Raw genomic sequence first — 12,208 nt, 5'->3', positions numbered from 1 at the left:
ACCTGGAGAAATAACAGGGGAATGTTCAAATAGTGTGCTTATTATTCATTCCAGAATGTCCCACCATTGTACCTCTTGAATACAGTTTCCTACACTCTTTCAGTCATTGCTGCTCCTTCTATGTCCTCTGCTTACTTCTTTTCATATTTATCTTTTGCTATTTCTGTCTAGGTGCCTCTTGAAAGTTTCATCCTGGAGCTTCCAGTGCTGCATCTCCTCCTGAGGTTTTGAGTCTAAGATAGGAACTGGGGCTTACAAACCTTAAATATCAGAAAACAGTCATGCTTCTGATTTTCAATGAAATACGACAGTGCTCCCTGCTAGATCTTTGCAGGTCATTTGGAAAAAACCAACAACAATGAGCTCAAATTGTGACTGTGATTCTGAATTTCCAGTCTGGGTGGAGTTTGGCTATCCTCCTTGGTAGGTTACCTAGAAACTATGCTAGAGGAACTGCTTCAAGTCCTCTGGGAATTTAGCCTTTGCTAATGAATTTGATAAGCTGCAGGTATTCGCTTCTCTATCTAGGGAGAATGCTGCATAGCTAATCCACATCGAAAGGCTTTAATGGACACCTTGCCTAGAATGACTGCACTAAACCACAGCTTTCAGCCCTGGGCAAAGGGAACTATCCCAATGCACATTTCTTTCACCTGATCTTGAATTTTCTCTGTCATTCTCTGGACAAGTTGAAGATATCTTTTCTAACAGGAGTACTTCAGTAATTCAGTCTCCACTGACTGAGGTCATCTGTCTGTTTTGGCTCTTTACAGCTGCAATAGAGTGGAAAGAATGTTGACTTCGTAGTCAGTCCCACCAGGGCTAGAGTTGACACTCCACTACTTCTTAGCTGCGTGACCTTACACGAGTGACTTAACCCCTCTGAACCTTTGTTCTCTCATCTGTAGAATGAAAATAACAGTAGTGCCTCCCTGATAAGGTTATTGCAAAGGCTAATGAGATAGATAAAACATGTAAAGTGATATAGGGTGACCAACTGTAGTAGTTTACCTGGGACATGGGACTTTCAGTGCTAAAACCAGGGCAGTCCTGTGCAAAGCAGAACAGTTGGTCCCTCTAGATGAGTATGAGTAAGCTGTTTCCTTTCCTCGTTGTTATCACTAAAATAGCCACCATTTCCAGGTCAGGAGACCCTGCATGCCTACATGTGATCTACATCCTTTGCCTAATCCAGGCAATGCATTCCACTTCAGGGATTCAGAGCTTCTAATAGTGTGAAGTGTTGTATGTGTTCAGACTATTGCTATTACTCCTGTTATGTACAGCCCCACATTCCAATAATGACAGGTTCGATGGTAAGACATACAAAGCCATTAAAGAACATTCAACATTTATTGAGTGCCTACTTGGGAAAGATAATATGCTAAGCATTAGGGGAACAATAATGTACTGGGGAAAACAGAACAATAAAATTATAACTTCGTAGAGAGTTGAACTGTGGTTTCTAGAGGCAGAAAAGGGAAAGGAGAGGGAGAATAATAAGGGGTTTGTTAATGTACACAAAATTATAGCTAGATAGGAAAATTAAGTTCTACTGGTGTACAGTAGTGCTAGGTATCTAGAATTAATAATAATTTATTGTGTGTTGTCAAATGGCTAAAAGAGAGGAGCTCAAGGCTCTCATCACAAAGAAATGATACATTTTTGCAATGTTGAATTTGCTAACGACTCCGATTTGATCACTACTGCCTAGTATACATGTACTGAAACATAACTCTGTACTCCATAAATATATACAATCAATGTTTCAATTAAAAAATTTAAAAATTATAACCTCTTTTTTTTTGGTGAATTTTTTAATGAAGTTTAACATATGTATAGGAAAGAGCACAAATCTTAATTGGCCAGCTTGACGAATTGTCAGAAAGTGAAAGCATGTGTGTGATCGGCACTCGGATCAGGATACAGAACGTTACCAGCACCCTCAAGGCACCCCTCCCCTGGGCCCCCTTTCAGCCACTACCCACCCCCCTCCAAGGGTAAGCTGGACTTTTGATTTTATCAGTTATGTCCTTCCCTGTACTCTCTTTTGATTTACCTTGTGGTTCTTTTTCAAGTTCTTTTTAGTTGGAAATGTAACTAATTTATTCCTTTATTCTCATTACTGTAGATGTTTAGGGCTATGAATTTTCCTCCTGCCACTGCTTTAAGTGTACCCCACAGATTCTGATGTGCAGTGTTTTCATTACCATTATTTTTAGGGAAATCTATAATTTCTCATTTTTTTTCCCTTTCACTCAAGATCTGTTTAATATAAAGTTTTTTAATTTCCAAATGAAAGGGCCTTTTGGTTTTTATGTTTTTATTTTAAAATTCTAGTTTTATTTCATTTAGAACCTTGAAGTTTAGGACTGTAGATTCATTCTGCCTGTTTTTTTTTTTTGTTTTTGTTTTTTTTTTTTTTAAACTCTATGTAAATGGAATCCTGCCACATCCTTTTTTGGAACTCCAAAGCATTTCTCTTTTTGGAAAAGACAATATACTCTCAAAGTATCAAGCTTTTCTGACCTAAAATTGGAAATGTTTCTCCCATAATTTCAATAATTCTAGAAGCCACTAAGGTTAAACCAGTTAGAGTGGATATATCACCATTGAAAGTAGATTTGGGGACACAAAATTCCAGCCAAGTAGCTAGGAAATTTTGAAAACGTGTCAAAATTGTCTTCCTAAATGTGCTTTTTCTGTTATTAGCAAGCTGGAAGCAAACCATCAGAAAATGAGAATGTAATGCTATTTTTTCCAGATGTTTTTCCAATGTGTTTCACTTTCCAACTTCAGAGAGAACATGTCGAGTATTTCAAATTAAGTACTCTGCCCTCGCCTTCACAACATGAGCAGCTCCCTACCAGAAAGCTGGGTTTTTGTACCATCTAGTGGTGCATTCAAATATAGCTGACACGTAAATGTTTTTTTTTTTTTTTAGTAAATCACACTATTCATTTTATTTAAGGACTACATCTATTTTTATTTTTTGCTGAAACATAATTGATTATACATATTTGTGGGGTACAGAGTTGAATATCAATACCTGTGTACAATGTGTGATGATCAAATAAGAAAATTAGCATATTCATCACTATAAAACTTGATCGTTTCTTTGTATTGAAGACATTTGATCTCCTCTCTTCTACCCATTTGATAACATGCAGTAAATTAATGTTAATTATAGACACCTGGCTCAACCATACATCACTAGAACGTATTTATCCTAATTAGCTGTTTTGTGTCCATTTACTAATTTTTCACTATCCCCCCTTCCCCTCCCTCTTTCCTACCTCTAGTAACTACAGTTCTGTTCCCTCCTTCTGATAGGTCAACTTATTATTATGATTGTTTTTTTTTCTTTTTTCCTTCTTAATTAATTAATTAATTAGCTCCCACTTATGAGTGAAGATGTGGTGTTTCTCTTTCTGTGCCTGGCTTATTTCACTTATAATTTTCTCCAAGCTAATCCATGCTGCTGTGAATGGAAGAATTTCATTCTTTTTTATAGCCAAGTAGTATTCCATGGTGTATATACACCAAATTTTCCTTATCCAGTCACCCATCCATGGACATTTAGACTGATTCCATATCTTGGCTACTGTAAATAGAGCTGCAATTAACATGGGAGTGCAGGTATCCCTTTGACATGATGATTCCATTCCTTTGGGTATATACCCAGCAGTGGGATTGCTAGATTGTGTGGTAGTTCTATCTGTAGTTTGAGAAACCTCCATACTGTTCTCCATGATGGCTGTACTAATTTATAGGCCTACTAACAGTGTAGAGGGTTCCCCTTTCTCCACATCCTGGCCAGCATTTTTTATTCTCTGTCTTTTTGATAATGGCCAATATAACAGGCATAAGACAATATCTCAATGTGGTTTTGATTTGCATTTCCCTAATACTGAGTGACGTTGGGCATTTTTTCGTGTACCTGTTGGCCATTGCATGGCTTCTTTGAGAAATGTCTATTCAGCTCCTTTGCCCATTTTTTAAGTCAGATTATTTGTTTTTTACTTTTAAGTTGTTGAGTTACTTGTATATTCTGGATATTAATCCCTTGTTAGATGCATAGTTTGCAAATACTTTCTCCCATTCTGTACTCCCATTCTTTTCCTTTGCTGTTTGATGTTGATTGTTTCCTTTGCTGTGCAGAAGCTTTTTAAGTTGATATAATCCTGTTTATTTTTCCTTTTGTTGCCTGTGCTTTTGAGGTCTTATTCATAAAGTCTTTACCCATTATTCATAAAGTCTTTACCCAGTCCTACATCCTGAAGTGTTTCCCCTGTGTTTTTTTCTAGGAATTGTATAGTTTCAGGTCTTATATTTAAGTGTTTAATCCATTTTGAGTTGATTTCGGTATATGGCAAGAGTTTTGTTACATGGACTGGATTCATTCTTCTGCACATGGACATCCAGTTTTCCCAGCACCATTTATTAAAGAGGCTGTCCTTTCCCCAGTGAATGTTCTTGCCACCTCTGTCAAAGATCAGTTGGCTGTAAATACGTGGGTTGATTTCTAGGTCCTCTATTCTGTTCCATTGGTATGAGTGTCTGTTTTTATGCCAATACCATGCTGTTTGGGTGACTATACTTTGTTGTATAGTTTGAAGTCAGGTAGTGTTATGCCTCCAGCTTTTTTTTTTTTCTTTTTTTGCTCAGGATTTCTTTGGCTATTGGGGGTCTTTTGTTATTCCATATGAATGTTAAGATTGCTTTTTCTATTTCTTTGAAGAATGTCACTGGTATTTTGATGGGGATTGCATTGAGTCTATAGATTGCTTTGGGTAGTATGGACATTTTCATAACATGAATTCTTCCAATCTATGAACACAGAATGTCTTTCCATCTTTTGGTGTTTTCTTTAATTTCCTTCAGCAGAATTTTGCAGTTCTCATTGTAGACAGCTTTCACCTCTGGTTAAATTTATTCCTAGGTATTTTATTCATTTGATGGCTATTATAAATGGGCTTGTTTCTTGATTTCTATTTCTGCTAATTCATTGTTGGAGTGTAAAAATGCTACTGATTTTTGTGTATTGATTTTGTATCCTGCAACTTTACTGAATTTGTTTATCAGCTCTAGGAGTTTTCTGGTAGAGGTTATGGGTTTTTCTATATATGGGATCATGTCATCTGTGAACAGTGACAATTTGACTCCATCTTTTCCAATTTGGATGCCCTTTATTTCTTTCTCTTGCTTGATTGCTCTGGCAAATACTTCCAATACTGTGTTAAATAAGAGTGGTGAGAGGGCACATCCTTGTCTTATTCCTGTTTTTAAAGGAAAAGCTTTTTGCTTTTCCCCATTCAGGTTGATGTAGGTGGTGGGTTTGTCATATATGGCTTTTATTGTATTGAGATACTTTCCTTCTATACCTAATTTGTTGAGAGTCTTTATCATGAAGTATTGTTGAATTTTGTCAAATGCTTTTTCTGTGTTTATTGAAATGATCATATGTTTTTTTTCCTTGATTGTAAGTATTTTTTAAGTTAGCAGGTCTTTAAGAGAATCCTTGGGAGCTCAGGTCATTGTGGATTGTTTCACATGTAGAATACAGGTGCAAGGAAATGGTCAACTCCCTCATTCTATTACTATAAGCTCTTTGGCTTGATTCCTCACCTCATCATAAGTATGACAGATTCAGATCTGTAATTTGAAGATTCTAGATCTGCATTGATTACAAGGGTGGGCAAGCAATAAACTTACACTGTCAGAGCAAGGAAAATAACATGTTCCTCACCTCTTTCTCATTTTTTTTCTTCCTTAAACATTGTTTAAACATTCCCAGACACTTTTAAGAGGTTTTGTTTTTAATTTTAAATTGTGGCAGAAAACACATAACATAAAATTTACTGTATTACACATTTTCAAGCGTAGAGTTCAGTAGTGTTAAGAATATTCACATTGTTATGCAACAGATCTCTAGAACTTTATCATCTTGCAAAACTGAAACTGTATATATGTTAAATAGCAACTGCCCCCTCTAATAGGTTTTATCAAGGGATCACTCATAGACTTTCCTGTACCAGTCAGTGTTTTTACCAAAAGCATTAATTACCACAAAAACAAACTGCTCTTTCCTTTTCTCTGCCCCACTACCTCAGGAACAAAAGAATGATTCTGAAATAGTGATGCTCGTATCTTTTGTTAACTAAATCTCAGAGCTGAGTTCATTTTGCAACTATTGTTGCTCACAAGGACTGGGAGAAGAAGTTTTGAGACCCTCAAATGCAGGATTCTGCAGACTATAAAAAATAAAAGTTATTTTTTAAAAAAATTGCAGGTTTATATCAAGGGAATTCAAGGCCCACGAGGGAAAAGCTGTAGAGAGATCTGGCAGGCTAATGGAGAGAACACTTCCCTTAGAAAGGGAAGAGCTGGTTTGGATTCTGGCTCTGCCAAGTTTTTTTTTTTTTTTTTTTGCTTATTATTTTTATTTATTTATTGGTTATGAATATTCATGGAGTACAAAGCTGAGTGTCACCACTTGTGCCCAAGATGTGATGGCCAGATCCATACTGGCAGCATACCCATTACCACAAATTGTGATTATACCCCATGTCCCCCACCCAGTTGTACCTGACCTCCTTCCCCATCCCCCTTTCCCCACTCCACTTTGTATCCCTAGGCATGTTCTCTCCCTCTGCAAGTCCAACACACCACTGTGGTGTTTGATTCCTTCTTTCTTTCTCTCTTAGCTCCCACTTATGAGTGAGCACATGTGGTATTTATCCCTCTGGGCTTTGCTTATTTCACTCAACATAAGCTTCTCCAAGCTCATCCATGTTGTTGCAAATGGGAATCCGCAAATTTTGAGCTGCATAACCTTGAGGGAAATTACTGAACCTCTCACATCCTCAGTTTCCTAATCTGAAAATAGGAATAATAACACCTATAAGTTGTGAAGATAAAATGAAATTACATACTGTAACTAACACATATTAGGTGCTCATTAAAAGTTGGTTTCCTCCCCTCTCCCCATTTTGGCAATATGTACATATCTTCCTGAGCCTCAGTTTCCTTATCTGTCAATTGTACAGGGTCACTGTGAGGTTTAAATTGTGACAGTTTATGTGAAAGTAACTTCATAATAGACAACAGATGTTTTTAAAAATTCATTTTTATTTTTACAGAAGGTGTAACTAATCACACAAAAAATCACTGCATACAGGTAATTTGTATTTCCCAAAGAAGGTTATTGACATTTTTCTAATAAGCAATGATGTCCTGGATCATTTAAATAATTTTTCTGTCTGAAGGCAGTGCTCTGGCTCAGATAATCTGTTGAGGCTTTATCTGCCCCCAGGAGTGTACAATTCTTTCACAGTCTTGCAAAAGGAACAGGACACTACAAGAGAATTGGTCTGGGTTATCAGAGAAGCTTTGAGAGAACGGAGCATATTTCACTGCTTCCCAATTATCATGACCACTCAGAGATAGCCACTGTTCATTTTTCTAAAAATTTTCCACTTAAGATACATATTGAAATGATTTTCTGAGGAGCCAAAGGCCAACCCCCTCCTGGAAGCAGGCAAGAAGCAGAGCACACCCATGCCTGGGGTCCTAGGCAAGAGTCGAGGGCAGCATCCCCCACCCAAAATCAGGCAAGGAGGATGCCAAAAATACCACTTCTGTGCGGTTGGCCTACCACAGCCACTGCCACAGTTCAATGCCACAGCAGTAGCCACAGCTACTGTGCAGGTGGCCCACCAGACACTCAACTGCATTGAAACAAGGAGAGTTACCAGCAGAGACCAGAAAACGAAGAGGATGTCTCTCTCCTCAAAGACCACTCCAGAGTAATAGAAGAAGCAACTACTCTACCAGATGATCAGACAGCAATGCAGAGATACTAAAAACATGAAAACCCAAGAAAATATGAATCAAAAGAATACAGCAATTCTCAAATGTCAGACCCTATAGAGCAGGAAACACTTGAAATGACTGAAATGGAATTCTGAGCATCAATCTTAAGGAAACTCACTGAGATACAAGAAGACTCAGTTAGACAACATAATGAAATGAGAAAAAAAAAATCCAGGATTTGAAGGAGGAAATTTACAAAGAGATTAATACCTTGAAAAAGAATGTAGCAGAACTCATGGAACTGAAAGATCCACTCAATGAAATAAAAAACATAACTGATAGCTTAAGCAGCAGGCTAGAACAAGCAGAAAAAAGAATTTCTGATCCTGAAAATAGTCTTTTTGAAATAACCCAGGTGGACAACAACAACAGAAAAAAAATTTTTTTAAATGAAGAAAATCTAAAATAGCCTACAGACAACCTTAAGCACACAAACATTCGAATCATGAATGTTTCAGAAGGGGAGGAGAAAGGAAAAGGCATGGAAAAACTATTCAATGAAATAATAATGGAAAACTTCCCAAGTGTAGGAGAGACACAGACCTTCAGATCCAGGAAGCTCAAAGATCCCCAAACAGATTCAATACAAAAAGATCCTCTCCAGATCTCATCATTACAGTCAAACTGGCAAAGCTCAAAGACAAAGAGAGAATCTTAAAAGCAGCATCAAGAGAAAAGCATCAAGTCACCTATAAGGGAGCCCCTATCAGGCTAACAGCTGACTTCTCAACAGAAACTGTACAGGCCAGAAGAAAATGGGATGATATATTCAAAATATTAAAAGAAAAAAACTGCCAAACAAGAAATCTATACACAGCAAGTCTATCCTTCAGAAATGAGTGGAAAATGGTATATTTTTCAGGTAAAAAAAAAACTGTGGGAGTCCACCACCACACGACCAGACCGACAAGAAATCGTCAAGGGAGTCCTGCATCTGGAATCTGAAAAATGATAATTAGTACACAAATACACAAGAACGAACAAAACCTACTGGTAGAACAAAAATGCAAATGAGAAAGAAACTAAATCTTACTACCACAAAAAATCATAATGACAATGTAATAATGCCCCTGATTTATTTCTAATTTTAGTAATTATGGTCTTCTCTCTTTTTTTTTCTTGGTCAGTTTATATAAAGATTGGCAAATTTTGAGGATCTTTTTAAAGAATCAGCTTTTTGGTTCTCTTGATTTTCTCTAATGTTTTTTAATTCGCTATGTCATATATTTCTGTTGTAATCTTTATTATTTCTTATCTATATTTGCTTTTGGTTTAGTTTGCTCTTTTTCTTTTTTCTTAAGGTAGAAATTTACATTATGGATTTGAGATTTTTCTTATTTTTAATATAAGTGTTTATAAATATAAATTTTCCTCTAAACACTGCATGAGCCCTGCATCTTATAAATTTTAATATGGTGCACTTTGATCTTTATCTCAAAGTATTCTCTAATTTCCCTGTGACTTTTCTATTTACCCATTGTTTATTTAGGAGAGTGTTGTTTAATGTCCACTCATTTGTGAATTTCTAAATTTCCTTCTGTTATTGTGGTTAGAGAAAATATTTTCTTGCATCTTAGTCTTTCTAAATGTATTGACTTGTTTTATGGCCAAAAATAAAAGAAAATAAATTAATTAAATAAAATTAGAATATCGACAAAAAATAATAAAATAAAATAAAAACAAAAAATAAAATAAAATAAAATGATTTTCTTATTTAAGCAACATAGGCTTGTAAAAACTTGAAACAGCACAGAAGAATATAAGGTGAAAAGAAACATTTCCCTGATCAGCACCAGCACACACAAGTACACACACACAGAGAGCCTCCCCAGTCACACTCCCCAAAGGAAACCACTGCTGACAGTTTGTTTGGGATTATTCCAGTCATTAGCTATGTATTTCCCGTGCATGTGCAAATACACATATACTGTATACACATACTATGTGTATGTGTGTATACATACACACACACACACACATACATGCGTGCATGCATACACATACACACTCTTGTATTTCAGAAAGCCTTTGTCACACAGAACATCATATGATAGAATGTAAATGGTCTCCCCTGGAATTGTGCAGCATTGTGCAAAGGAGCAACCGTACACACACACACACATCAATATCTCCCTTTCTAAGAAATACAAATAGGATAACACTAAACAGACTATTTTGTAACTTGCCTTTCCAAATTAATGATATATCTTAGATGTCTTCCATATCAATGTCTACAAATCTACCTGATTATTTTTACCTGCTCCATAGCATTCAATTGTATACATGTATCGTAATTTATTTAGCCAATTCACTTTTGATAGAAATTGGATTCATTTCTAGTTTTTCTGCTACTACTAACAATGCTGTAATCCACAATTATACCTATTTGAATTACACGTGTATATTTTTACCATGAGCTTAAAGTGCATGTGTGTGTGCAGTACATCCGTGTATAACTTTTTGTATTTAATATGCATTTTCATGAATAAACACAGATCTTAGCACCATTTTTAATGGTTGTGTATTAAATTATATTGGATTAATAGAGTATAATTTGTTTAACACATGCCCTATTGTTGGGCATTTATGTTCTTGATTTTTCACTGTTATAAACCATGCAGTGTCGAATGTTTGCGTACTTACATCTTTGTGCTTCTGTCAAATTTATTTTCTTTGGATACATTCGTAGAGGTGAAGTTGCCAGGTTAAAGGGTATGCATATTTTTAAGAGTGGCCACTTCATTTGAAGGAAAAAAATTCTGTCATGTGGATTCACTAAACAGCAGTCCTTGGATATGATAGCTTTGGGTAGAAACATTTATATCACACATGTTGGTGGTTTCCAAACCTGGTTGGTAAGCAGAATAGTAGCCCCAACAATGTCCACATCCTACTTCCAAAAACCTGTGAATACGTTAGGTTACATGGCAAAGAGGAACGGAGGGTGCAGATGGTATTCAGATTGCTAATCAGCTAATCTTAAAACAATGGGATTATCCTGGATTATCTGGGGCCCAATGTAATCACAAGGATTCTTAAAAAATGGAAGAGGAAAGAAAAAGAAGAATCATAAGGATGTGATTATGGAAGAATGATCAAAGAGATGCAATACTGCTGGCCATAAGACAGGGAATGTGGGCATTCTCCAGAAGTTGGAAAGGGTAAGGAAACAAATCCTCTCCTTGAGCCTCCAGAAGGAAGGCAGCCTAGTGGACACGTTGATTTTAGGCCAGTGAGACCCATGTAGGACTTTTGATCTCCAGAACTGTAAGATAATAAATTTGTGTTGTTGTAAGCCGAGTGTGTGGTAATCTGTTACAACGGCAACAGGAAACGGATATACCTGCTTACACATGAGACTAACGGCCGGGGTGGGCCTGGAGGAGTTCTTTAACCCCAGAGACATTGATCCAGCTGTCTAGGGAAGAGCCGAGGGGTATTTATTTTCAACAAGCTCCCCAGTTGATACTGATACATCCAGTGAAGATTTTGGGAGCCCTGATATAGACCACATAGGTTTGCAGAAGTAACCATCTCCTGTTATGTAGACAGTCACTTGCTGGCCTAGAGGATGGTGTAGGCAGGTGATTGAAGATGTGCCTGGGGCTGACCTGGGGCTCTAATCTGGCACCAAACTTAACTCTACCTCCTGAGTGACAGTGTCGTTCAACCTCATCAATCTTACCGTAATCTACCTTTCCAGCTTGATTTTCAACTGCTCTTCAACACAAATGCTCCTCTCCAGACATACTAGACTCTCTAGACAGTCTAATCACCGTCTATTCAACAGGTCTTGGGATTGCTCTCTCTGTATTAGAATTCTGCTATATGCTGTGTCAGCTGGGTCCTCCAAGGAGCAGGTGCTAAGAAGGAGTTAGAGGTGTGGGAGGTTTATGAGGGGTGGGTAACACCTGTGAAAGGGAAAAGGAGGTGGAAGCAGGATTGAGCAGGGAGAGACTCAGACCATGAAGCAGATTGGACAAGGTCTCAGCCAACTCAATAGGAGCTCTGGCACAAATACGCCCATTAGAGGAGACCCACTCTGGGCAGAAATGGCCAGGCCTTTGTACCCCTATAATGCTGTCATTGGCTGAGGGATGCCTACAGAGAGCATGGTTGTAGTGGATCCTGAGGTGCTAATAGTTAGAGGCAGTCAGCTAACTCCCTCCTTGCAGATGAATGGCCAATCTCTTTCTTGAAGGGAGTTTCTGGCAGCACCTCTCCGTGGCTGTCACGGTTCTCCCTTCTCCTTGTTCTTCAGTTATCCACACTCTGTCTTCTTCTTTTAGACCCAGTACAGCAACCGTTGATAGGTCTTGTCATAATTACTACA

The sequence above is a fragment of the Cynocephalus volans genome, chromosome X, assembly GCF_027409185.1.
Source record: "Cynocephalus volans isolate mCynVol1 chromosome X, mCynVol1.pri, whole genome shotgun sequence".
In the NCBI taxonomy this organism is placed as follows: Eukaryota; Metazoa; Chordata; class Mammalia; order Dermoptera; family Cynocephalidae; genus Cynocephalus; species Cynocephalus volans.
This window is presented reverse-complemented; position numbering follows the sequence as displayed.